The sequence below is a fragment of the Euprymna scolopes genome, chromosome 4 (genome assembly GCF_053919585.1).
Source record: "Euprymna scolopes isolate OS-2025 chromosome 4, ASM5391958v1, whole genome shotgun sequence".
NCBI lineage: Eukaryota > Metazoa > Mollusca > Cephalopoda > Sepiida > Sepiolidae > Euprymna > Euprymna scolopes.
The window spans coordinates 165089188-165116407 of NC_136485.1; positions in this window are offsets into that span (position 1 = coordinate 165089188).

Sequence of the window (27220 nt, forward strand, 5' to 3'; positions counted from 1 at the left end):
ATTTTCACCAGAGTACTCTTAGCCAGATTGTCTTTAAGCTAACGTATTTCCTCCACATTTATCATTGGATACTAGCTAGCTGCAAAGCGTTGCCTGGTCGTAGAATACGCTTAAACATGATATTTTACATACATACAGTTTGCGTATGTATTATTATAGAACAAATCCTGTATTGATTATTACATATTACGATGAATAATTTGGCCGATGTACTAATTCGCAAAAAAACAATAATGATAATGTAGTTCATCAAATCCCATCTGTATTAGCTTACAATATAACGTTAACTGATATTTGGATTTGACGTTATCTCTTATAGATAAGAAAGAATTTTTATCTATAAAAGAACATAGACAATTTTAGATCGGATTCTTTCGATTTTCAATACTTATCGATACTTATCGGATAAATCTCTGCACAAAACATATCTCTGAAAGCTGTCAAACGTATAAATTACCTTTGTGTGAATTTTCAAAAAGATAGGTACAACCGTTTCAGAATCTATGAGGAATGAACTCTCTCACATGTATACAAAGTGACTTTTATTTTGAGAATAATTATAAGCAACATATTCTGACTGGCATTTATTTTAAGAACATCTGATAAATACGTCATGAATGGAATTTCACTCATTTATTGATTAAACTTTACTCTCTCGACATTTACAATGCAGTTTTTACGAATTTGTGTCCCAGATTTGAACACGTTGAACCGTGTATCATCGTCTTGTTTGAATTCATATTTCACTGTCCGATTAGATATCTCTGCACTGTAACTAAATAGAATGATATTATTTTGTCTAAGTTGAATGTGTTTCGTCTACTCATGCTGTAAAAAAATGAAAAATAAATCTGAGAAAGTTGTTTATGTTTTAATCTTCATATATATAAAATTCACTATGTCTGCGTTTCTGTGTGTATGTGTGTGTATGTGTGTCTATGTATCTGTGTGTGCGTCTATGTATCTGTGTGTATCTATGTATCTGTGTGTGTCTATATATCTGTGCGTGTATGTGTGTGTATACGGGATAATCAAGTTGGCACACTAGTTCTCGTCAGATCATCAAAGTTAAGCAACGTTGAACCTGGCTAATACCAAATGCGTGACCATTAGGGAATTGTAGGCACTGTATTTGCTCTCCGCTTATCTTGGCATCATCTTCAGACGTCCACTTGCCATTGGTATTACATAACACCGACTCAGAAGAGGTGGGGTTGAGGTAACGCAACTCTTGCCACAAAAATTTCACGCGCAGGCACCCTTACATTTGGTATCCATAGTCTGTCAAGAGTGAAAGAAAGCTACTATGTCTCTATTATTTAAAACTGCGCCGCAAATTCGCAGAACAGATTAACGCAGGTCAAATAATAACATTTCGGTCGACCGTCGTTGAGTGTGTTTCGTTTACTGATGGCATTTATACCTGGTCCATCGCAGACAGTACTTACGTAAGTCTTTATCTTATACACATCGTTTTATTTAGGATTAACTCTGTCCTCGCCAGTGCTTATATTTTAGCTTTCAGGTGTTCTTCGCCGCATCTAATCCGGAGGCTACTCGTAGCTCAAAACGTATAATGATTAGAATGACGCACCTTGTGAGGATTTTATCAATGCACTGTGTAAAGACCTGAATACAAAATACGGATTGATTGAGATAAAAAATAGCGCCGCCAAGGACAAGTGTCTACGAATTAAATGGGCTGGAAGATAACCTTTCCTTACATGATATCTAGAAAGATAAACATGTCTACATTTAAGAAAATTTAGGTGCATGCATGATGGCGTTATTGGCATAAAGTTCAGTAAATTAGCTGTGAAAAAATGAAAAACAACATTCCGAGAAGGCGCCTTATATTGTAATCAGCATATATATTAAATTTATTATGCCTGTTTTTCTGTGTGTATGTCTCTATTATTCCAAACTGGATATCCTCTGCGCTGCAAGGTCGCAGAATGTAATGCGACTTAAAGTGTTCTTCGATGCATGCGCAAATATACGTTTATATGTTTACGTCAGATTATTTGTAACTATTATATCCTTCTGACAATAATCCAAACGGTACCGACCAATGTTGGAGCACTAAATGGTTAGGCTTCGATTCGAGCTGATGGCACGCAAGTCAGTTTTTTTTTTTTTTTACTTGTAAAATTACAATTATTAGTGGCTAAACATGGTAATAATAATAATAATAATAATAATAATAATAATAATAATAATCAACATAGAATTTGCTCTATAATAATAAATACAGACATATGCATGCCCTTGGAGTCTACATTCGAAACACCCTCCCTTGACTAGAGAAACTAAACTAGAATCGGACGATCAATCCTTTATGTGACTTAACAGGCAACACAACATTAGCTACTTTTATTTTCTCTACCGCTCTCCCTCGACCCAGGACTGAACCCTAATAAACAAAGTCTCTGACAGCATAGATACAGCACTTTCCCTCGATACTAGCGCACAAGTGCATGTGTTTGGTGACTTCAATGTCCACCACAGTAACTGGCTTGGATTTTATACTCACACAGACGCAGCTGGTACCACAATACGTAACTTCTCTATATCTCATTCCCTATCACAGATGGTGACGTTTCCAACCCGTTTCTCAGACCAGCAAGAACAACATGCATCGCTTCTAGATCTGTTTCTGACCACAATTCCCGATGACTGTGTAACGAATGCCCACAGCCCTCTTGGGTACGCTGATCATGCAGTGGAAATGGTTGAAATCGCCATAAACTCTAGAGCCAAAACTGAAGAGCCACTGCTCAAAACAATGAGATATTATAAAAAGGCTGACTGGCAAGCCATCAGGGACCTCATCACTTCCTGCTGAACATTTCGCACATGAGACCACTGAATGGTTCAAAATTGCAATTGAAGCACATGTTCCCACACGCAAATTCTATAGCAAGCCCCACTCTCCCCAATGGTTCACTTCAACTTGCGCAGCTGCCATAGCACAAAGGCAGCATGCGTAGCGCAGATTTAACGGACATAAGTCCAGTTCAAACAGACCGAAGTACATAGAAGCCAGAAATAACTGTAAGAAAGAAATAGCGACAGCTAAGAGAGAATTTACTGAGACCACCCAAAAACGCATAGAAGCACAGGAATTATGAACCCGAGACTTCTAAAAAATCTACAACAGTGTAGTAAATAATGGGCAATCAACTATTCCCCCACTATCAAACAATCATGAGGTTGTTTGCTCAGCAACTTAGAAGGCTAACATGCTTGCTAGACGGGTTGCCTCCAACTCCACATTGGACTCTGCTAACCACCCCTCCCTGAGTTTCTTTGGAGACAGACGCCACATTACACGATCTGAAAATCACCCCTACTCAGGTGCATGCTATCATAAGAAAGCTTGACACTGCAAAAGCATGTGGACCTGATCTCATCCCGGCTGTGCTATTAAAAAAGTGCGCCGCCGAAGTAGCTCCAGTTCTCTCCAAACTTTACAAAAAATGCCTTAATGAATCTTGCTTTCCTGCTTGCTGGAAAACTTATTCTGTAGTGCCAGTTTTCAAGAATTCTGGCGAAAGAACTGACCCAGTAAATTATCGCCCCATTAGCCTCCTCCCACTTTTCGCCAAAATATTTGAGACAATAATTAACCAAGCTTTAGTCTATCACCTTACAGATGCTAAATTTCAGACTGGCCAACAATATGGATTTAGGCAAGCCCGTTCCACAGCAGACATCCTAACTGTAATCTCAGAACGTATGGATGGAGTGGTAGCTCTAGATATATCTAAAGCTTTTGACAGGATATGCCATGAGGGTTTTCAAGAAAATCAGATCATACGGCATCACTGGAAGAATACATAATTAGATCCTTCTTAGATAAGAGAAAAATCTAGATTGTCCTTGACGGTCGTACATCTAAACAATATGATATAAATGCAGGAGTGCCTCAGGGGTCTATCCTTGGACCTCTGTCATTCCTAATATTCATAAATTACCTCCCTGACAAAATTGTCTGTGAGATGGGTATGTATGCTGACGACACCACGTTCTATAACAGACACGACAGGAAAACAAATGAACACATATCTAAAGAAATAGCAGAAACACAAAAGGAAGACCTCCGATCCGTAGTGGAATGGGGACAAAAATGGATGGTCACCTTCAATGCTGCCAAGACTAAACTTGTTTCCTTCAATAATTACAAGAAATCTTCCCTGCCGCCAATAACAGTGGGCAACGACTCTTTATCTGAAAGTACATCTTTTAAACTCCTCAGCCTAACGTTCGCATGAAAGATGAGGTGGAACAATTACATTAAGAACATTGCCAGGACCGCTGCGAAGAAGGTGGGTTCTCTCTACCGTGCTAGAGAGCTATTAACGCCTGAGAGTATCTTATAACTCTATAAGGCCACCATTCGCCCATGTATGGAGTATTGTTGTCACATTTGGGCTGGTGCATCTGCCACTAGTCTCTCGCTCCTAGACAAGGTTCAAAAGAGAATCGCCAATTTGATAGGTCCTGAACTGTCAGCTAAACTTCAGCCTCTGTCACATCGACGAAATGTTGCATCTCTCTGCCTGTTCTACAAGTACTTTAACGGTGAATGCTCTGACGAACTGCAAGCACTTATGCCCCCTCGACGTAAATACCCCCGACAAATCCGACAAGCAGCTAAATCCTACCCCTTCACAGAAGCGATCCCTTGATGCAAGAGAGCCTTATACTGCAGTAGTTTCTTCCCCAGAACAGCTAGACTTTGGAATTCCCTTCCGGGTCCCTGCTTCCCCAACTGTACTGACATGCAGAAGTTCAAGTGCAACGTGAACCGACATCTTGCTGTCCAACTTCATACACAGTAACCCTGATGCTTATGTCCCTGATAGTAGCCCCTACAACAAAGTGGCAATGTGCCTTGTTTTGGGTGAACATGTAATAAAAAAAAATCTCGCATAAAAATATTACAAGGAAACGCCGGAACTTTCCTGAGAATTTGTATTTTTGTGCTATAGAGATGTTCCTCTTTCATTGACTTTAATTAAATTTTGTATTCTTTTCCTACAATTGGGATGCAAATTCAGCTAGCATGTGAGCTGTATATTTATTGATTTAACAAACTTATGCAGTTGACACCCAAACACACTGATATTCGTAAACACATACGGATATCATTTTTCATGGCGAAAATTGTTGGTTACCATTAAAGATTGAGACGTTTCTAACACTAACTAAAAAAATAACGGAATATATAGAAGTATATATATATGTATATATATATATATATATATATAGAGAGAGAGAGAGAGAGAGAGACAGATAGACAGACAGACAGACAGGGAAGGACTTGTATTTATTTGTGTTTAAAATTATGTTACTAAATGTTTAATAATATCTACTTTTATTTAGAATTTAAAATGTTGCAATCAAAAAGTTATAAATATGCTTAATATCATACGGCAATTAAGAGTTTACATTGGCGTAAGAATATATATCTCTCTGACTCTCTACGTCCTCTTTCTTTTTCTCTCTTCCCCCTCTCTCTTTGTCTCTCTCGCTATATATATATATATATATATATATATATATATATATATATACATACATATATATATAGATATAGCGAGAGAGAGAAAGAGAGAGAGACATACATATATACAAAAGGCTTCCTTCAGTCTTGACATACTACAGATACCCACTGTGAGGGTGCCTGCGCGTGAAATTTCTGTGGCAAGTTTTTTTTTTTTTTTACATAGGCATCACCACATTATCAAGGCCCAAAGGCCACTCAAGGATAAGGGTTAAAGAGTGTACAGTAGAAATGGGACAATATAGTAATCATTAGTAAGGAAAATTTGGTAAATTTGATAACTTATATGGAACGGCTCATCAAGAACTTATTTACTTTAGACTTGAACAGAACCATATTGTAGTCAGCCGGAAAGCAGGAAAACGGAAGACAATTCCACAGGCGTGCAGTTCTAAGAAAGAAGCTTTGTTCATGGAATCTACGTTTAGGTTTAGGTACAGATAAAGAGTGGGGGAAATTATTGATAGTGTTTATAGCTAGACGAGTGTTTTTTGTGAAAGTTTGGCGAGGGGGGACCATAGATTGAAGCTCATTTGAGCACTTTCCATGAAAATAACGATACATCAGAGACAAACTCGCAACATCTCTTCTGTGAGATAGAGGTTGCAAGGAGGAGAAAAGGACATCTCCTACGAGGCTACGAAGTCTATTTTGAACTCTATCAAGGCAGGATAAGTCCTTTCTAGCAGCTCCTGCCCAGATGTGGCAACAGTATTCCATCCTTGGACGTACCTGGCTCTTATATAGATAGAGAATAGCATCAGTAGTGAGATATCTACCGGATCGATAGAAAGATCCCACCATTTTTCCGGCGGCCTTGGCAACATATTTGATGTACGTGTTCCATTTAAGATCAGGAGTAATGGTCAAGCCCAGAAGCTTGTCAAACCTTGAGGCCTCCTGAAGACGAGAGCCATTCATTTCAATTGATGCCAAATGTGGATTAGAATGTTGATGATGTAAAGAGAGAAGCTTGGTTTTAGATGCATTAAACGTAACCAGCCACTCCTTTCCCCATTGTACTACGTGCTCAAGATCAGAGGAGAGAGAATTGGAGAGAACTTGGTCGTTTACTGTCTTAGATGTGCTACCGTAAATGGTAGTGTCGTCAGCATAAATGTCTACAAATGATGTAAGGATATGATTTGGAAGATCATTAATGTAGATCAGGAAAAGAGTTGGGCCCAGGATGGATCCCTGAGGGACACCGGCATTAATACTGTGAGCTTCTGATTTTTGCCCCTCAACTACTACGCTTATGAACCTATCAGAAAGAAATAATTTAATAATTGAGAAGACTTTTCCAGCTATACCATAGCTAGCGATCTTATGAAGTAAACCTTTATGCCATACCCTATCAAAGGCTTTAGATATGTCAAGAGCAATTGCCCTAGAAAGATTGCCACCGTCGAGAGATTTGCTAATCCTATGCGATATAACTGTAAGGACATCTGCTGTAGATCTAGCAGAACGGAAACCATATTGAGTGTCACTAAGAAGGTTATTTTTGTTGAGATGGTTGATTACTTCTGTATTTAACACAGATTCTAGCAACTTACTCATGACGCACAGGAGACTTATTGGCCTGTACTGAGAGGGGGATGAGCGATCACCTGAATTCTTAAATACAGGGCATACTGATGAGATTTTCCAGGGAGATGGGAAACTATTCTCCTTAAGACAACTTTTAAACAGTTTTGTAAGTATGGGCGCTAGTTCAGGTTGAAGTTTTTTGAGTAATATAATTGGAATACCGTCAGGGCCAGTTACTTTACTCGAATCAAGGTTTTTGATTAGCTTCGCAACATCACGTACAGATATACGTATATCACATAGCGTGTTTTCTGATACAGGAGGAAATATTGGGGGTTGGCTGTCTTGGTCGCAAAGGGTAGAATTAGCTGCAAAGTTCTTGACAAAGAGTTTGGCTTTGTCTGATGCTGACGAGATTACCTCAGGTCCATTGATAATAGTTGGGATGGAGCACACGCTTCTGTTCAGGATTCTGTTTGCTATTTGCCAAAACTGGTGGGAACCAAGCCGCTGCTCAGCTATCTTGGACTTAACAGATTGAGCATATAACTCTCTTGCGTTCCTTATTACTTTCTTACAATGGTTGCTGGCAGTCCTGAAAACGGCTTTAGTTTCCATACATCTATTACGTTTAAAGCAGTGGAAAAAGTGATTTCTGTGCGCAATGGCAGCAGCACATTCTGGAGAGAACCATGGCTGGCTGTGAGATTTTTGCTGAAACTTTTTAGAGGGTATGAAATGGTCAATACCTACAATTAACCATTCAGTCAGGTCTAATACTATAGAGGACACATCCTTTTTAAACATGGAATGCAGAGGTAGATCAGATATAAATGTACGGAAGCTATCCCAGTCAGCCTTAGTGTATCGATATACTGTACGATGAAGAGGTACGTCTGGGGACTTATTACATTTCATTTTTATCTTAATTGATACAACAGTGTGGTCGGAAGATCCAAGAGGCGACAGAACAGAAACTGAACATAGTTCAGGGCAAGTTGTGAGAAAAAGGTCTAGTAGGCTCGCATACTGGCCGTCATTATCGGGCACACGGGTAGGTTCCTGAACAATCTGAGTGAGGTCATAGGCAATGGAGAAATCATGACAGAACCTCCCCTCATCATCGGTCTTGTTTGAGTGGGTCAACCATTCGACGTTGTGAACATTGAAGTCTCCACATACGTGAATGTTAGCTGAAGGATAAGCAGAAAGGACTTGATCCATTTTCTCAGATATGCTTTGAAAGATAGTAACTCCGCTGTTATGGGGGCGATAGAGAGTAAATATAAATGCAGTAGTGTGAGCTAAAGCAACCCGGAAGCACATATAGTGTAAGTTAGGATCTTCCCTGGAGATGTCCCTCCCACATGGAAAGCTATCTTGAATATAGGCACATATTCCATGCCCATGGCGATCTTGGGGGTCAGATTTATAAGTTAAGTTAAAGTATCCTGTAATTGCAAACTCATCTAGGGAAATAGCCTGTCCAATGCCAGTTTCACTTAAAAATAAAAGGTCTGGTTTAGTCTCCTGTAATTGGGTTTCAACCTCTGGGGGGGTCAGATTTATAAGTTAAGTTAAAGTATCCTGTAATTGCAAACTCATCTAGGGAAATAGCCTGTCCAATGCCAGTTTCACTTAAAAATAAAAGGTCTGGTTTAGTCTCCTGTAATTGGGTTTCAACCTCTGGAAGGTTAGAACGAAGACCCCTGATGTTGGAGAAGGAGACATGGTAGTAGGAGTCTACGTTGGAAGTTGGAGAACCGGGTTTAATCGTGTATTTTTTCTTGAAACTTGTCATGATGAAATTTTGGAATTTGTGGACTAGGTCGTCAGATTTACTTAGAGCAGGACAGAGAGGGGAAACTAAGAGAGAAAAAGAAACGAACAATTTTTTTTGTTGCGCATTTACAAACCACACCTCTCCTAAGTCGTCATTGTTAAATACCAGTGGCAAGTTAAGGTTCAGAACGATTGGAGACAATGCTGAGATAAGCGGAAAGCACATAAAACGCCTAGAATTCCCAAATGGTCACCCATCTGGTACTACCCAGGCTCAACGTTGCTTAACTTCGGTGAGAACCGGTGTGCCAACGTGATTATGCCGTACATACATACATACATACATACAGGCAATAAATGTTAATAATACAACTTTTGTAGAGGTAATATAGTTTTCTTTTTCGGTAATTTATAATCATTATCTCGACTCACTAAGCAAATGTATTGAACCGCAATAGTATTTATGGAGTTTAGCTCCGTAAGTTCCTTGTTCGGCTACTAGAGCACTGTTTATTTTCGTTGGGTTTTATTTCCACTATGTCGCTGTGGTTGTTTAAGGTGATTATATTATTTTGTCTTGTTTTTTATTATGAGATAATCATGTAATAGGATCTGTTTTTATTTCCGTAATTGTGCATTTATTGTTATTTTATATAAATTTGCCTTTTTTTCAGTTAATTGATTTTTAATTGTGGCAAAATAGTTGCTTTTATGCGTTTTATATTTATTTTAAGTTTAATTTTTATGGACCAAAATTAATACTTTATTTTAGATGTTAAATCCACTCCAATTAAGTAAGGCTGTTACATTTTTATGTGCATCTGGGAATTCTAAACCGCATGTTCTATTCTATTAATGTATGCGTTTTGTATTTGTCGTTATCGCTGCATCGTACTGATGTGTTATGTGTAGTAGTCAGTAAAGTCGATGATATATGAAATGTATTATGCCGCGAGGAAGGGGTTGTTGTGTAGCCAATGTAGATGCTGCATACATCTATCTATCTATCCATATATATATATATATATATATATATATATATATATATATATATATATATATATATATATACAGGGCGTCCGTAAAGTTACTATACAGTCTAATTGTTTTATTGTATTATATTTGTATTAATAGTTAATATTTATTTTTTTACAGGTTTATTTAATCAAAGACTGTATAGTAACTTTACGGACACCCTGTATATATATATATATATATATATATATATATATATATATATATATATATATATATATATATATATATATATATATATATATATATATTACTTATATCTAAAATACTGAGACGCTTTCATTCAGTTCGAACCTGCTTTTTTTATTCTTAGATACAAACTGTGTCGTTGGAATAAAATTATCCATACTAGAAGAGCAGTAACCAATTTAAAAAATATTCACTAAAACAGAATCTATAAAAAAGTAAATATATTGCTATCTAAGTATCGCATTATACAATATGGAAGTTAAATGAATCTAACTTTAAAAACAGTTCATACAAAAATTCATTTATGCGAATTTCAATATAATATTAAGAAATATAGCTCCGTAACCTTTGTGTTTCAATTTCGAATTCCCTTCACATTTGAGAAAACACATCGTCACTATAATCGTCATAATAGTCATTAATTTCGAATTCCATTCTCTTTTTAAGTAAACGTCTAAATAGTCATTAAATCGAAATATCATAGAAAAACATTGCTTTTCTCTCTGTCTTGAAGGATTAGTTCTAACATAAACTGTTTTCATAAAAAAGGTCAAATTTCAATCAAAATCGAGTTGGGTACTTTTACGATGTGCTTATTCTTTGATTTTCATGTAAATTTCATATAGCAAAATAGCATTTTTCAATTGAAAACTTAACAGAAGGTTTGATTAACCATTTTAGCAACACAATTTAACCATAGAGAAACGTGTGTTTTGCTAAAAGAAATTGGTTATAGAAATTTCCAGATTCATCGTAGATTAGTCGATTACTTCAGTTCTGCATATTACATTGCTTATTTTATATTTTTAATACGACATTTTATGACAGTTGGAAATTGTGACGGAATTTCAGTTTTCAAGTTTCCTAAATTTTATGCATTGATCTGATTCTCATATTATACAATCGACATTCCAGTCTGATTAAATTAATAATATTGGAGTTATCAATGACGAATTAGGTAATATTGCATACACAAGATTAAGTAAGATTTCTAATAAGTTTGGTTTTCCCTTTAGTCGTGCGGTAGAGGTATGCAATCCCATAGCTGTTTTGTATTCTTGTATTAAAAATATGGTATATAATTTTGTATATGAATGCAAAACTACTAAAACATTTAAACAAACTATGTGCATAGATAAGCTATGTATGAAAAGCATGAAATGACAGCCACTGATAACATGCATATATTTAGTGGTAAATGTTAATTAATGATAAAAGAAGTTTTTCAGTTATTATTATTTGTAGTCGTATTTTAATCTAAAATAGTTATATTTCTTTATCTTATTAGAATAAAGATTCATTTTCTCCTTTATATAAAACAAACAGAACTCGTGTACCGGAGTTCCCCGGTGGAAGTATGCCATCCCCCGTAAAAACAAACAGTTAAACAGTTGGTAGTAGAAGCCACGGCAGGCCCACTGCCAGTCCACTGCAGGCTCAGTAAAATAGCGGGCACTGGCGCCCGTGGCTGAAATGAATGTACCATGCCAAAGTAACAATGTTAGTATCTATAAAAGAATATATGTACAACGTGTCAATTGAATATATAGTAGTGTGCCCTATAAGATAGCAAGTGTTACCGTCCGCCTATAATCTATAATGAAATAAAAGAATGAACTAAAAATGTATTATAACTCAGTTTATTCTGAACGGAAAATTGCGTCACGAGGAAAGTAAATAGTAGGGACAGGTCCTGCAATTCTATTTTAATTGTTTCTGTAATCCGAAAGTTATACCTGTAATCGATGATAGTCGCCGCACAATAAAGTACGAAAGCAAAAAGAAACATCCGAAGACTAGGGTCAGCATGTTAGAGTTTAACCGGACAATTGGAACCTCTTATCGTCTTTTTCAACTATTTGTGCGAACCCTCGGCTACCAGGAAAAGCTGTACATTTAAAGGTTTTCAAAGGGGGCCTCCGTTTCATATGCAACGTTATAATAAATAAGAATAAAAAATCTATATATTCGATTTGGAAGAGTATATCTTTTGCGTCAATGTTCTTTTATAATATGGTTGCTAAGTGTTTAAGCGATAATAATCTGCAAAATTAGTTGAAAACAGTTGAAAAGGTCAAAATATGTAAGTTGGTGCGAATTGTTAGGGTGAACCCATGTTTGTATTACAAAATGTGCTGTATCAAAAAACAGAACAAGAAAACGAACGGATGGGGTGTCTGCATTGCGAAGTGTTTTCAATGGGATAAAAAAAACAGCGAAAGGTTTAGATCGAGGGAAGCTGTTTTGTTGTGGTTTTCGACGACGACGAAGAGGAGTATTGTAGTAGATAGTGTGCTTTAGATGTTCTAAAAGAAAAGATAATGTACAAGATTTAGGACAGAGTGTATGTAAACTGGAGTAAACTAAATAAAAAGAACGGAATACCAGTATGTATTACGACGTGTGTTCAATAGTAAAAGAACTCAATCGCAAGGTTGTGTGTTATTTTGTTGTTGTTTTGATGAAGACGAAGACGACGACGACGACGACGACGACGACAACGGAGATTCTTATAGTGGATAGAGTGTTTTAAACTCTGTAAAATAAAGCAAGTAAAATGGTCATTGAACGTTCATTTAAGGATTTTCTCTATTTTGTATTTTTTTATCTTTCATGACTGAACTGACCTATGCATTACATAACCTTTACGCCGGGCGAAATAATATGTGCTTAGTGGCGCCATATTGTAATGTTAGTAACCGTCTGTTTATGAAAAGAAGAACTGGATTCCGGAATACGAGAATTATAAGAGTTCAGCCAATCAGAATGGACGCATTTTGACGAGGAAGGCTTTATTATTTATGAATCGGAAATTAGAAAAATTATGTTAGATTTGTGTATGTATGAGCTAATTACAGTTAGTGTAATCACAGACTCTGTGGAACGTGTAGAATTCCGCGATGAGTACTGGTAGTAGTGGGAGGACTAAATATTTAGAGGGAAAATAAGAACTCCTTCCTCTTACAATGTATCGATTGTGATGGTGCTGCTCGTATGATGTGATGTAGTATTTTATTATCACGACTAGATGTAACTGAAATGGTGTTCGAACGCTACATAAGATAGTGGTTATTAGCCTAGTTGTATTGAATTTGTATGTGGCATTTTTTGTTGCACACCTACGATACTTTTATTCAGTAGGGAATTCCTGCGGCCGCTTTCTTAATATAGAGATGAGAATATCATTTAATTGGTCAGGATTTATTTTCACAATTTTGGGGAATAAATAAACGTTAAGAAAACCCGGTAATATAATCTATTATTTTTCTCTGGTTAATCAGTCTTTGTATTTTTTGTTGCAGGTTAAAGAAATATTTCACTTTATATAATCGTCTTAACAGCCACGTTTATTACATGAATTAGAACCGAAATTAGTTCATGATTCTATTAAGCATTGACGACGTCTATCCTGGCGATATTTATTTAATATTTGTCTATTTCTGATTAATTGTTTCATTAAACCAGTGACATAGCATTTGGTTCATTTTCTCAACTACTCTACTCGCTTTTGCTTCATAGATACGTGTAATTATAAGCTTATACAAATGGAATGTATTATAAAATATAATGCGCTGATTAAAATATATATGCATATAATATAAAAATATATTTTATATGCTGAGAGCTACTGTAGTAATTTTATCCTCAAACATCTACGCATTATTTTGAAAATGGTAACTTTTATTTTTATTCCTGTATTTGTATGTTGCATGATACATTTACGTATTCTAACGTACAGGGTGGAACGATACAATTGTCGCCCTAGAAAGGACATGAAAACCCATTTTAGAAAGGACAACATGAAAACCGATTTTTGTTGTTTTTTCTTTTTTTTTCTTTTTTTTTTGCAAATAATCTACTAGTGGCCAGGTGTGTACAAATCCCAAGAGTAATAGGAGCCTTCTATCATGTCTGAAAGTGCCACAATGTTCAAAGAGCGAGACTGTAGAATCGTGGCTGTACAGTTCATGCTCTCTATCGATCGAAGTTATGACAACAGAAAGATTGCCAACACCCTCAAAATGCATATTTAATAATGTCATTTCAAACTCTTATTAGTCAAGACTTTGATCTAATTAATATGATAAAGAATAAGCTATATATATTTCTCTTATGTAATTGTAAACGCTGCCATTTTTAACTGGAAAATAATAAACTAAATACTTAACTTGTACAGAAGTAGTAGACTTATGAAATCGCTACAAACATAATCTATTTTTTTTAAACTAGATTTTATCTATATTGATAATTGATAATTATTCCTTTGTATAGCAAAATCTTTTTTTTCATAACTTTATAAAAGTGTCCCATTTAATTAGCTTTATTTACTAGTATTTTTACGTGTCATCACGCTATAAGACACAATCTATTTTCATAGAAAGTTTAATAGAAATATTGTTTAAATAATATTTATCTTTCTTTGTTATTTTCACATTACAATGACGCTATCTCGATAATTTCATTATTGTTTATTCTTAGGGATGTCATTTTTGTGTTGATATTTTTAAATCAGCTTTTATATCGGAAAAATCATTGTTTCTTGTTAAATTGTTGTATCGGAAAATTATTCGACTGAGACGAACGATATATAGTATTTTAGACGGAAATCCTCTCAATGCTATATTAGTGGGTAATTGTTAGGGCTTTACCTTATCATGAGCTACAAAAAAAATTGTTCGTTTATTTTTCTCTCTTAGTTTCCCCTCCCTGTCCTGCTCTAAGTAAATCTGACGACCTAGTCCACAAATTCCAAAATGACAAGTTTCAAGAAAAAATACACGATTAAACCCGGTTCTCCAACTTCCAACGTAGACCCCTACTACCATGTCTCCTTCTCCAACATCAGGTGTCTACGTTCTAACCTTCCAGAGGTTGAAACCCAATTGCAGGAGACTAAACCAGACCTTTTATTTTTAAGCGAAACTGGCATTGGGCAGGCTATTTCCCTAGAAGAGTTCGCAATTAAAGGATACTCTAACTTAACTTCTAAATCTTACCCCCAAGATCGCCATGGGCATGGAATATGTGCCTATATAAAAGATGGCTTTCCTTGTGGTAGGGACATCTCCAGGGAAGATCCTAACTTACCCTATATGTGCTTCCGAATTGCTTTAGCTCACACTACTGCATTTATATTTACTCTCTATCGCCCCCACAACAGCGGAAGTACTATCTTTAAAAACATATCTGAGAAAATTGACCAAGTCCTATCTGCTTATCCTTCAGCTAACATTCACGTATGTGGAGACTTCAATGTTCACTACGTCGAATGGTTGACCCACTCAAACAAGACCGATGATGAGGGGAGGTTCTGTCATGATTTCTCCATTGCCTATGTCCTCACCTAGATTGTTCATGAACCCACCCGTGTGCCCGACAATGACGGCCAGTATGCGAGCCTACTAGACCTTTTTCTCACAACTTGCCCTGAACTATGTTCAGTTTCTATTCTGTCTCCTCTTGGATCTTCCGACCACTCTGTTGTATCAATTAAGATAAAAATGAAATGTAATAAGTCCCCAGACGTACATCTCCATCGTACAGTATATCGATACACTAAGGCTGACTGGGATAGCTTCCGTATATTTATATCGGATCTACCTGTGCGTTCCATGTTTAAAAAGGATGTGTCCTATATAGTATCAGACCTGACCGAATGGTTAATTTTAGGTATAGACCGTTTCATACCCTCGAAAAAGTTCCAGCAAAAACCTAACAGCCAGCATGGTTCTCTCCAGAATGTGCTGCTGCCATTGCGCACAGAAATCACTTTTTCCACTGCTTCCAACGTAATAGATGTATGGAAACTAAAGCCGCTTTCAGGACTGCCAGCAACTATTGTAAGAAAGTAATAAAGAACGCAAGAGAGTTGTATGCTCAATCCGTTAAGTCCAAAGTAGCTGAGCAGCGGCTTGGTTCCTTCTATGCGTCATGAGTAAGTTGCTGGAATCTGTGTTAAATACAGAAGTAATCAATTATGTCAACAAAAATAACCTTCTTAGTGACACTCAATATGGTTTCCGTTCTGCTAGATCTACAGCAGATGTGCTTACAGTTATATCTCATAGGATTAGCAAATCTCTCGACGGAGGTTACCGTTCTAGGGCAATTGCTCTTTACATATCTAAGGCCTTTGATAGGGTATGGCATAAAGGTTTACTTCACAAGATCTCTAGCTATGGATAGCTGGAAATGTCTTCTCAATTATTAAATCATTTCTTTCCGATAGGTTCATCAGAGTAGTAGTTGAGGGGCAAAAATCAGAAGCTCACAGTATTAATGCTGGCGTCCCTCAGGGGTCTATCCTGGGCCCAACTCTTTTCCTGATCTACATTAATGATCTTCCAAATCACATCCTTACATCATTTGTAGACATTTATGCTGATGACACTACCATTTATGGTAGCACATCTAAGACAGTAAACGACCAAGTTCTCTTCGATTCTCTCTCCTCTGATCTTGAGCACGTAGTACAATGGGGAAAGGAGTGGCTGGTTACTTTTAATGCATCTAAAACCAAGCTTCTGTCTTTACATCATCAACATTCTGATCCACATCTGGCATCAATTGAAATTTTTATTTTTTATTAGAACTGCACGCCTGTGGAATTGTCTTCCGTTTTCCTGCTTTCCGGCTGACTACAATATGGTTGTCTTCAAGTCTAACGTAAATAAGTTCTTGATGAGTCGTTCCATATAAGTTATCAAATTTAACAAATTTTCATTACTAATGATTATTATATTGTCCAATTTCTACTGTACACTCTTTAACCCTTATCCTTGAGTGGCCTCTTGGCCTTGATAATGAGTTGATACCTATGAAAAAAAAAAGTCCAATGTGAACAAGTTCTAATTGAATCGTCCCCCTAAGTAATCCAAGTTTCAAAATTCCCACTGTTTTCTATGCTATAATCAGAATGACTAATGTATACCTATTAACCCTTATCCTCGAGTGGCCTCTGGGACTTGATAAGTGGTGACACCCTTGTAAAAAAAAAATGAATAGCTCTCGTCTTCAGGAGGCCTCAAATCTGTTGCCAAGGCCGCTGGAAAAATGGTGGGATCTTTCTATCGATCCAGTAGATATCTCACTGCTGATGCAATTCTCTATCTATATAAGAGCCAGATACGTCCAAGGATGGAATACTGTTGCCACATCTGGGCAGGAGCTGCTAGAAAGGACTTGCCTTGCCTTGATAGAGTTTAAAATAGACTTCGTAGCCTCGTAGATGTCCTTTTCTCTTCTCTGCAACCTCTATCTCACAGAAGAGACGTTGCAAGTTTGTCTCTAATGTACCGTTACTTTCATGGAAAGTATTCGACTGAGCTTAAGTCTATGGTCCCCCCTCGCCAAACTTTCACAAGAAACACTCGTCTAGCTGAAAACACTATTAATAATTCCCCCCACTCTTTATCTGTGCCTAAACCTAAACGTAGATTCCATGAACAAAGCTTCTTTCTTAGAACTGCACGCCTGTGGAATTGTCTTCCGTTTTCCTGCTTTCCGGCTGACTATAATATGGTTGTCTTCAAGTCTAACGTAAATAAGTTTTTGATGAGCCGTCCCATATAAGTTATCAAATTTACCGATTTACTATATTGTCCAATTTCTACTGTACACTCTTTAACCGTTCTCTTGGCCTTGATAATGTGGTGATTCCTGTGTAAAAAAAAATAAATAAAATAAATAAACCTCATTAAAAACACTTTAAAGCAATGAAAATATTGGTCATTTTGCAAACAAAAACCAAAACATAGTATGTTAAAAAGCAAGTGCTCTCATAGGGTATCGTTTTAATGTTTTCAGCGGCAAGACAATAAATTTTAACCACTGTTTGACCTCAATCAGAATCATTCTCGTTGCTAAAGCATATTTTTTTACTAGTTCGCATGAGATTTATCCAGATAATTCTACGTACTCGAACAGAAAAAGTGTTTCTAATTATTTCAGCTGAGTTGATAAATGCTACAATCCAGGATCGATGACTTGCAACTAATGCCCAAGTGAGAAAAGGTCGTGGAAGAGAGAGAGAGAGAGAGAGAGAGAGAGAGAGAGAGAGAGAGAGAGAGATAGAGAAAGAGAATGAATGATGTGTGTTGTGAATTAATCAGGAAGATGTTGTCGCTTATTGATGGGTGTTTCCCCAATAACCGTGTGAAATATGGAATTATATGAGGCATTGATAAGGAGGAGATTGTCAACCAGAAGGTAATTTATTCGACATGCTCGACTTCCATGGCGTATAAGTGTTGACTGCAGGAGAATTGAGTCAAATATACGCATGACGAGCCGATGCTCCTATTACGCCCAGTTAGACCTCATAAATATCATCTGCCATGCATTTAATGTTAGATTGTTTTTGTCACAGCGTTTCATAATTTTCTTAGTGAACGTGTAACAAACAATGTCAATTGTATTCATCAGTCTTTGCTGGTGAAGATATTTGGTTATCTCGATATATACTTTATCGGACAGTATTTCAAGGAATCCAAATCAGGAATATATATATATATATATATATATATATATCAGTCAAAAAGTTTGCATTTAACACACACATACGTATATATGTGTGTGTATATATATATATATATATATATATATATATATATATATATATATATCAGCCCTTTTAAGAATTTGGTTCTTATTGTTGAGCACGTTGAAATTAAAGTCGGTGAATTAAGCTCGCATGCACAGATTATGATGTTATAATCTGAAGATCATTCCAACCAAAAATGTCAAGATAACATATATTGAGCGAGTTTTTAACAGTATTTTATTCAGTTTTTTATTTATAACACCTTTTCCCAAACTTACCGTGTTAAAGAGGGACTCAGACGCCATCTTGAATTTTCCAATACATCGGTAAACACTGTATGGTTTTCGAGCTGAATAAACATGTTACATTGAATAAAAATAGGAAAAATATATCCAGTTTGGTAGAAAAGTAACTTATCTTGCCTTTGATAACATTTATTTGTTATATATTTGTTTTTGGCAACTTTTTCGAATCTATGTGTACAGTAATACAAACCCATTAAAAATATTGTTTTTGATTTTGAAAAATATTGTGGTTCATTTGTATTTAAAAATATTGTGGTTCATTTTGATTAAAAAGTATTCATTTTGATTAAAAAAATATTCATTTTGATTTTAAAAAAATATTGTTCATTTCGATTAAAAAACATTCATTTTGATTTAAAAAAATCATTTTGATTAAAAAAATTGTTTAATTTTAATATTAGTTTATTTTCTTAACTCATATCAAATGTTTTGCTTGTATTCTGCTTCAAATATTCATATTCTTACATGCAAAATTTTCATTTAATTATATTAAATAAACTTAAAGTTTACTACAAATCAAATCGTGTTCCTTCACTTTTTAAAATGTAATTTATAAGTAATTATAGAACGCATTCTAATCTTTAAAATCTATAATACAACGAAATATTCAATTGCTTATAATACTTAAACAAACAACTTGTGTTTTTTTTATTATTTTTTTATTATTAATATTAGATGAGTTTCAGTATAAATCATCGTGTTCTTTATTTCAATCCAATTTGGAAGTTTTGTAACGCTGTCTGTAAAAATATATATGATGTTTATAATGACCTATGATTGCGTATTTATATACATTATTTTCCCTATCCTTCTGCTCATCGTACATTTTTTACTCCCAAACTTAAACATGGTGGGTGCATGGAATTCATTTACCGATACAAAAGAAATGATAAGTAAATAAATCCATAAATAAATATTATAAATGGTTTATTTTAATACTTGCCAGGATGCGGAGGAAAATAAATGAAGGGGGAGGGGAATAAAATAAAAACATTTTGGAAACATTGAAAGAATTGCTTTGCACAGAAAGAAATTAATGAAAAAAAGAATAAAATTAAATTTCTTTTCCTTCTTGATTTTTTTTAGTTTTTTATGGAAAAGGAAGTCAAAATTTAGACTATAAAAAACAATTTTTATTAAGAGCGAACCTCAGTCGTCAGGTCTGTAAAAAAAAACGTGGAATAATCAAGAAATGTTTTCTAATACAATTTTTTTTTACTTATGTGTTCATTTGTCTCTTTGAAGTTCGTTTGTTTAATATATCGGTTTGCAATATCACTTTGTCATTCTATCAGACTAAAATTTTAAATCTATATATCTATAAAAGTGCAAGTGTGTGTGTGTGTGTGTCTGTGTACATTTCCCTACGAAATAACTCTGTCAATTTTTAGTCTACAGACTCGAAATTATACAGGGTACTGAGATTTGGAAAAATCTATGTGATCGGTTTTTAGCTAGAAATTTGGCGATTAAGGGGTCAAAGTTCAACGATTTGAGCTTTGAGAACTCTAGCAAACTTCTCCGACAATTTTGGGTCTACACCCTTTGAAATTTTAGATATAGGTTCCGTGGCCATGGATCTAACTTAATAACTTGATTTGAGGCCAAAACAATAAATTTTCAGGGGTCATAATAGGGGTCAAAGTTTAAAAAATTACCCCCTTTTTTATTTTGCTCAGCATACACTTCCAAACACCCGGGCAACGCCGGGCACCCATGCTAGTATATATATATATATACTCCTATAAATTTGTTTTTCTTTTGTGTGAATTGATATTCATGTCCTAACCCCTCTTTTCTGTTTACTTAAAAAGAAAATACAATTTTCTTATATATGGGTTGTGGAATTGCATTCACTAGCAAAAGATCTAGCCAATTTGCATATTCTTTTAAACATTCATCTTAATAAATTCCCTATTAGTTTTTTCAGTTTTCTTATAGTGTTTTATAGTTATTATTATTATTATTAGACGATACCACTTGGTCGCGTATGTTACTTGAGTTCTTATTAGTAAGATATGAGTCTTAGTGAGAGTTCTTGTCTTATTACATATGATGTTGTATCTTAGAGAGAGAGATGTGTATGCAATGACATTTTATAACACAGACATATAATAACAATACAATTTACCTTTTGTAGAAATCACAAACACAAAGATGAGTTTTATCCAAAACACATGATGAATTTATTTAATACGACCGGTCGGGTTTCCTCATTAAGAACTCAAAGTTTCACATCTTAGTTTCTGAAGTGACGTCTCGCTTCAGACGTCCGCCTGTCTCTGTCTCCCCTGACTGTCTCTCTGACTGTCTCTGACTCTCTCTACGACCAACTAACTCCCATCTCCTATATTGAGAACTCCATGCATCCCGGCCACGTGAGCAAAATTCACGTGTCTCAACATGCGCGACTTTGCACGTTTTCGACATTGATTTCCCAATAACCTATTTTTCTTGTGTTGTTTCCACAAAGGAATTTAACCTACATATCTAATTTATTTAACCATATTTTATTATCCACATTCTTTTAACAATTGAATAGTTTATTTATTATTTATTTCATCCGAATTAACAATTTACTGGACATTCCATTTAAACCTATTGTTCTTTAAAACTTATGTCCAGGGTTCGATTTCTGCTTTCTCTTATTTCCATTTTAACTAATCTCTCTATTTTTATACTTACATGAACAGGGGACAGCACTTATCATGTAACAATAGGATGATCATCTTTAGTTAATTATTACGTGTAATTATATTCATGCAGATATTCTACATGATTAATACTTGCATAATATTTGCGTAAAAAGTTTACAGTAAACACAAAATTGTTTCCATATGTATATATTTTTGTTTAATCTATAAAAGCGAACGTGTCTGTGTGTCTGTGTTTGTACATTTTCCTACGCAATAACTCTGTCAATTTTAAGTCTACAGACTCGAAATTTGATATACAGGGTACTGAGAATTTGGAATATCTTTGAAATCCGTAGTCGGCCAGAAATTTGGCTGTTAAGGGGTCAAAGTTCAACGTTTTGACCTTTGCGAACTCTACCAAACTCCTCCGATAATTTTGGGTCTTAACACTTGAAATTTTAGATATAGGTTCTTTAGACAGAGATCTAACTTAATAACTTGAGTCCAAAATAATAAATTTTAAGGGGTCATAATAGGACTCAAAGTTAAAAAAAAAAATTGACCGCCGTTTTTGTGCTCAACATATACCTCCACCTCCAAACACCCGGGCAACGCCGGGCTTAGACGCTAGTTTATATATATATATATATATATATATTTATATATATATTCGTAAAAAAGCAGGTGACTATTTATTTAAGTATAAATAATCATAAAAAGACAGGTAGCGTATTAAAAGTAGAAACTATATACAAACGCGCTGTTTGTCTTACATATTGTTTGGTGGATGAGGCATGAACGGTTCTTCAGAAATATACCTTATTCATACACCACACATGACAGAATCAACTACAAGGTATATTTTAAATGATGAAATTCAGAAGCATTCACGAAACAAAAGCACAAAATATTTGTTCGTTTGTATTTAGCGGTATTAATGTTCTATGTTTTAAATGTGTTTCGCCTTTTGAATATGTATATTTTTACAATATTTGGTCGTTGAGACTGAATCTTGTGCGCGTCCCGCTCTGTGCAAATGTGAAGACACAAACGACATAAAAGAAAGTGTTTGTCATTTTAATCAAACAATTGTATTTTGAATATTATTTCTAGAAGAAATATAGTAAGTTATTACCACCGAACGAAGTAATGGTTGAAATAACATGTGTAGCCAATGAAATATATTATATATTTTTGACAATTTTACAATTATTATAAAAGTGAAATAATTATTTGAAATGGATGATGCTAGATAAATTTATTTCAGATATAGGAAATTTAGGGACAGAAAATCGTAAAATTAAAAATATATAGTAATTGAACATTTTTAAGGAATTGACTCGTGAATTATATATATATATATATATATATATATATATATATATATATATATATATATTCAGGCAAACATTATTAAAAACAACAGAGATACCTTGCTTAATGATTCTTTTTTTCATTTTTTCGATCTTTCGTAAGATTTTTTTAACTTCAAGATTGAAGGTATTTACAAATGTTCCATGATTCACACGAGCGCTTTCGATTCTTTCTGGAATCATCATCAGGCGGAGATAAATTAAAAATAGAAGTGAAATATATAGTTACGAATGATAAAAATAGTCAATGAAAAGTCGATTAAAATATACATTTATAAAAAACTCGATTAAAATTAGGATGATAAAAGGCAATGTTAGTAAAACCAGTCGTATACTGGTTACGCTAAACATTTCAGCACATTATTGCTACTTTCAAAATTAATGCTATTTATAGATGAGTGCTGGGTTTTTATATATAGTGCTTCAAGTATTTATATTTTTTTACAATTACTTTCTCGTTGCAAAATCCTTGTGTTGTTCACGAGGACCTTTCTAAGATTAGAGGGGAGACAGCTATGTTGATTTGTTAAATGCTGGTATATTGAGCTAGTACTGTTCACATGCATCGTTAATCCACGGGACAATGTTGTTTTTGTATGTCCAATATATGCGTTTTTATTTTCGGAGTTACACTCTCCTAAGGGGCATTGAAATTTGTACACAATATTGGTTTGCTCCAACATTTTTGTCGCCGGCGAGGAGTTATCTTTAACGATGAGGTTCTGGGTTCGATACTTCTTATAGTATATAATAAATCTAATCTTAGAATTGTTCTCTAGAGGTGTTGTATATCTATGTATGATGCTTTTAATTATTTTTTCTTCCACTCTAAAAATTGGTGTCATTTGGTTTTTATAAAATGTGTCTATAGGGTTAGTGTTAGAATATTGACTAGTATTGCTGTTAAGGTTTTTAGGGGGCTGTAACAATAGTTTAATTTGTTGATCAACAATATAATTCGGAAAGGAATTATTTATAAGAACCTGTTTGATATTTTTAATTTCTATTAGTAGTGATTTTTTCGTAGAAGAAATCATCTTAGCACGGTTTAAAAGATTTTTAATTATGGCAATTTTATAACGCTGAGGGAACTCACTCTTAAAGTTCAAGAGGCTGGATTTTGTACTAGTTGGTTTGTTGTATACAGCTGTGTCGAAAGTATTGTTAGATGAGTCTATAAAGACGTCCAGAAAGTGAATTTGTTTGTTATCATTTAATTCTATTGTAAACTTAAGGACAGAGTTTTTTTTTGAAAAAGATCTTGAAGTTTATATATCTGTTCGTCATTATCAGCTAAGAGAAGTATGTCGTCAACATAACGTACATACATAGGGGGCTTTATATTATTTTTAAATGTTTTATTTTCTAAGTCTGCCATATAAAATAATATATATATATATGTATATATATATATATATATATATATATATATATATATATATATATAGCGATTATATATATATATATTAATGTTAGGACGATAAATCGGAATCGAGAATCAGAAAAAAATCGGAACTTTTGGGAGTATCTGAATCGGTATCGAAAAAGAAATAAATGTTGTTATTTTTCGATAACAAGAACGATTCTTTTAATTGGCTTTTGCATTTGATTTTGTTTAAAGTAATATCTTCCATTGCTTACAATACTGATAAAATAATAAATATTTATTAATTTTAAACTACCAGTAAAACTAAAATTAATAGATCACCCCCCACACACAACTGTATTTTACGTTTGAGAAAGCATATGCATATTTAACATGTGTTTCTACGGTAATTGTGAAAAAATAGCAACTCCATATATAATATTTAAAGATTAATAAAAATCGGAATCAGAAGCGATACCTATATCGGAGTCGATAATTTAGTACAGAATCGATAATTGTATTGGAATCTGCAATAATATCGAAATCGTCTCATCAGTAATGTATATATATATATATATGTGTGTGTGTGTGTGTGTGTGTGTTGTGTGTGTGTGTGTACGCTTATCAAATATTATGTGTATTACTTAAACTTAAAGGCCCTGTCGGTGGGGCATTAGAATACGCCGACTGCCCCTCTGCAGAGGGTAAAAGTCCCTCAATGGTGGTCTTGGATATGACCTTAAACTATATCCAGTGGTGAGGCCCCAGCTTGTGGGCTTTGGGGAGTGTGAAGCTACCCTTTAATTGCCATTGCTCCCAGGTCCACTCTGACCCGGAGTGGTAGTACCTGTTAAGGTCCCAACTATGGGTTAAATAGAAACTGACTTGCAAAAAACAAATATATTCTATTAAAAAAAATGTTTTTTCAAAATCACCGGATTCGGCATTAAATAACCTGAAAAGGGTTGATATGCCGTAAAACAACCAACCAACCAACCAAAAAAAACTTAAACTTAAAAAAGCATATTACAAAGAAATCTAAAAAAAAATGACTATATTCTTGGACTTATTTCAGGAGAATCTTAAAATATGCACATATACTCAGCTGAATTATGGAAGAAACAAAGGTGAAAAGAGATATTTTTCTCCAAAAATTGAAGAGAAGATTTTAATCGTAAGAGATTGCGTGAACTCATTCATTTTATGATTAGGATTACGCACATTGACATATTGTTGCTAGAATATTAAAAACGTATTCTAATAAGAATCGATAATTGTTGATTTCCCTAGCGAGATCGATTATCATCACAAATCATCGATTAGAAATTTCATTTAATTTATTGAAGGAAATCCATGATAAATCATCACAAGAGCATTAGGTAAAAACTAATGACTAACAAGCCCAGGAAAAACTATAACCAAGAGTAATAAATAAAGCTGACAACAGAATTTTCTTATCATCTTTTTTGAGTGTCGAGTATATATCCGACACAGTTAGACACAGTTAATCAACCGAGAATCACATCACTCTATATGAAAGCATCTAAGATATCAACGGATACGCGCTCGCGAGTCAAAACAAGGGAAGAATATGCTGTTGTCCTCGTCCCAGTAATGAACATTACTTTTAAAACTTGAAAATTGTGAAAGGAAATAAATCCTTAGCTCAATGGCATTCTTAATAGGTGATGGTTGTGCATGGACGTTCAGAGCACGTTTTGTCATACGAGAGTGGTTCCAAAAGTAAAACGGTTTACTTTGAACTAGTGGGAGTACCCGGCGTTGCTCAGGTGTGTAGGTTTGTATGCAAAACGATTGTGCCACAAACATGATGATGAACGGTCAATTATCTTCGTAGTCAATCCTGTGTATACAAATACAGGACACATACTTTTTCTGTACATAGATATTACTGGAATGGGAGTAAGGAGGTATATATATATATATATATATATATATATATATATATATATATATATATATATATATATATATATATATAGTAAGTTATAAAATATATATGGTGATTAAGCTACACAGAATATTCCGCGTTTCATCCACGCTAGGATTCATCAGCAGGATCTGATGAATCCTAGTGTGGATGAAACGCGGAATATTCTGTGTAGCTTAATCGCCATATATATTTTATAATTTACTACCTAGCTCTACCTACGTATTGAGCACTGTTGAAGTAAATACTTAAAGTTTACGCATAAATTTATACTTTCGTATATTAATTTATGTGATTAAATAAAGTAGTTATATATATATGTATATATATATATATATATAGAGAGAGAGAGAGAGTGAGAGAGAGAGAGAGATTTTGTGTATTGATATTTATATCATAAACCCTTTTTTCTATTTATTTTAAAATAAAATACAACTTTATGAATACAATTTTATGGATCGGGGAGTTGTATTCATCTTTCAAAAATCTAGCTAATTTGCATGTTTTTTTAGATTCATTTCAATTAATTCTCAATTAGTTTTCCTTCGGTTTTCTTATGACATGATCATCTTTAGTTAACTATTAACCTGGGTGCCCGGCGTTGCCCGGGTGTTTGGAGGTGTGTGTTGAGAAAAAAGAAAGAAAGAACAAGTGGTAGTAGGTAGGCAGGTGCGAACCCTTACCGCGAAGGAGGAAAAGAACATAAAAAAAATGTCTATATAAATTTATGTATGCGTATATATTAGTCTCGCAAGTAACTGCGAGACAAAACAAAATGTTACTTCGAGACTACTATTGAGTAATCCAACGTAGGGTACCGGTGGAAAAAATAATAAATTAATTTACTTGAGACATACTTATTGAACATTTTCTGAAATAGTACAATAATTACCTTGACATTCTTCTGTTTAGTTTAAGATATCATTTTCAGATATTTTG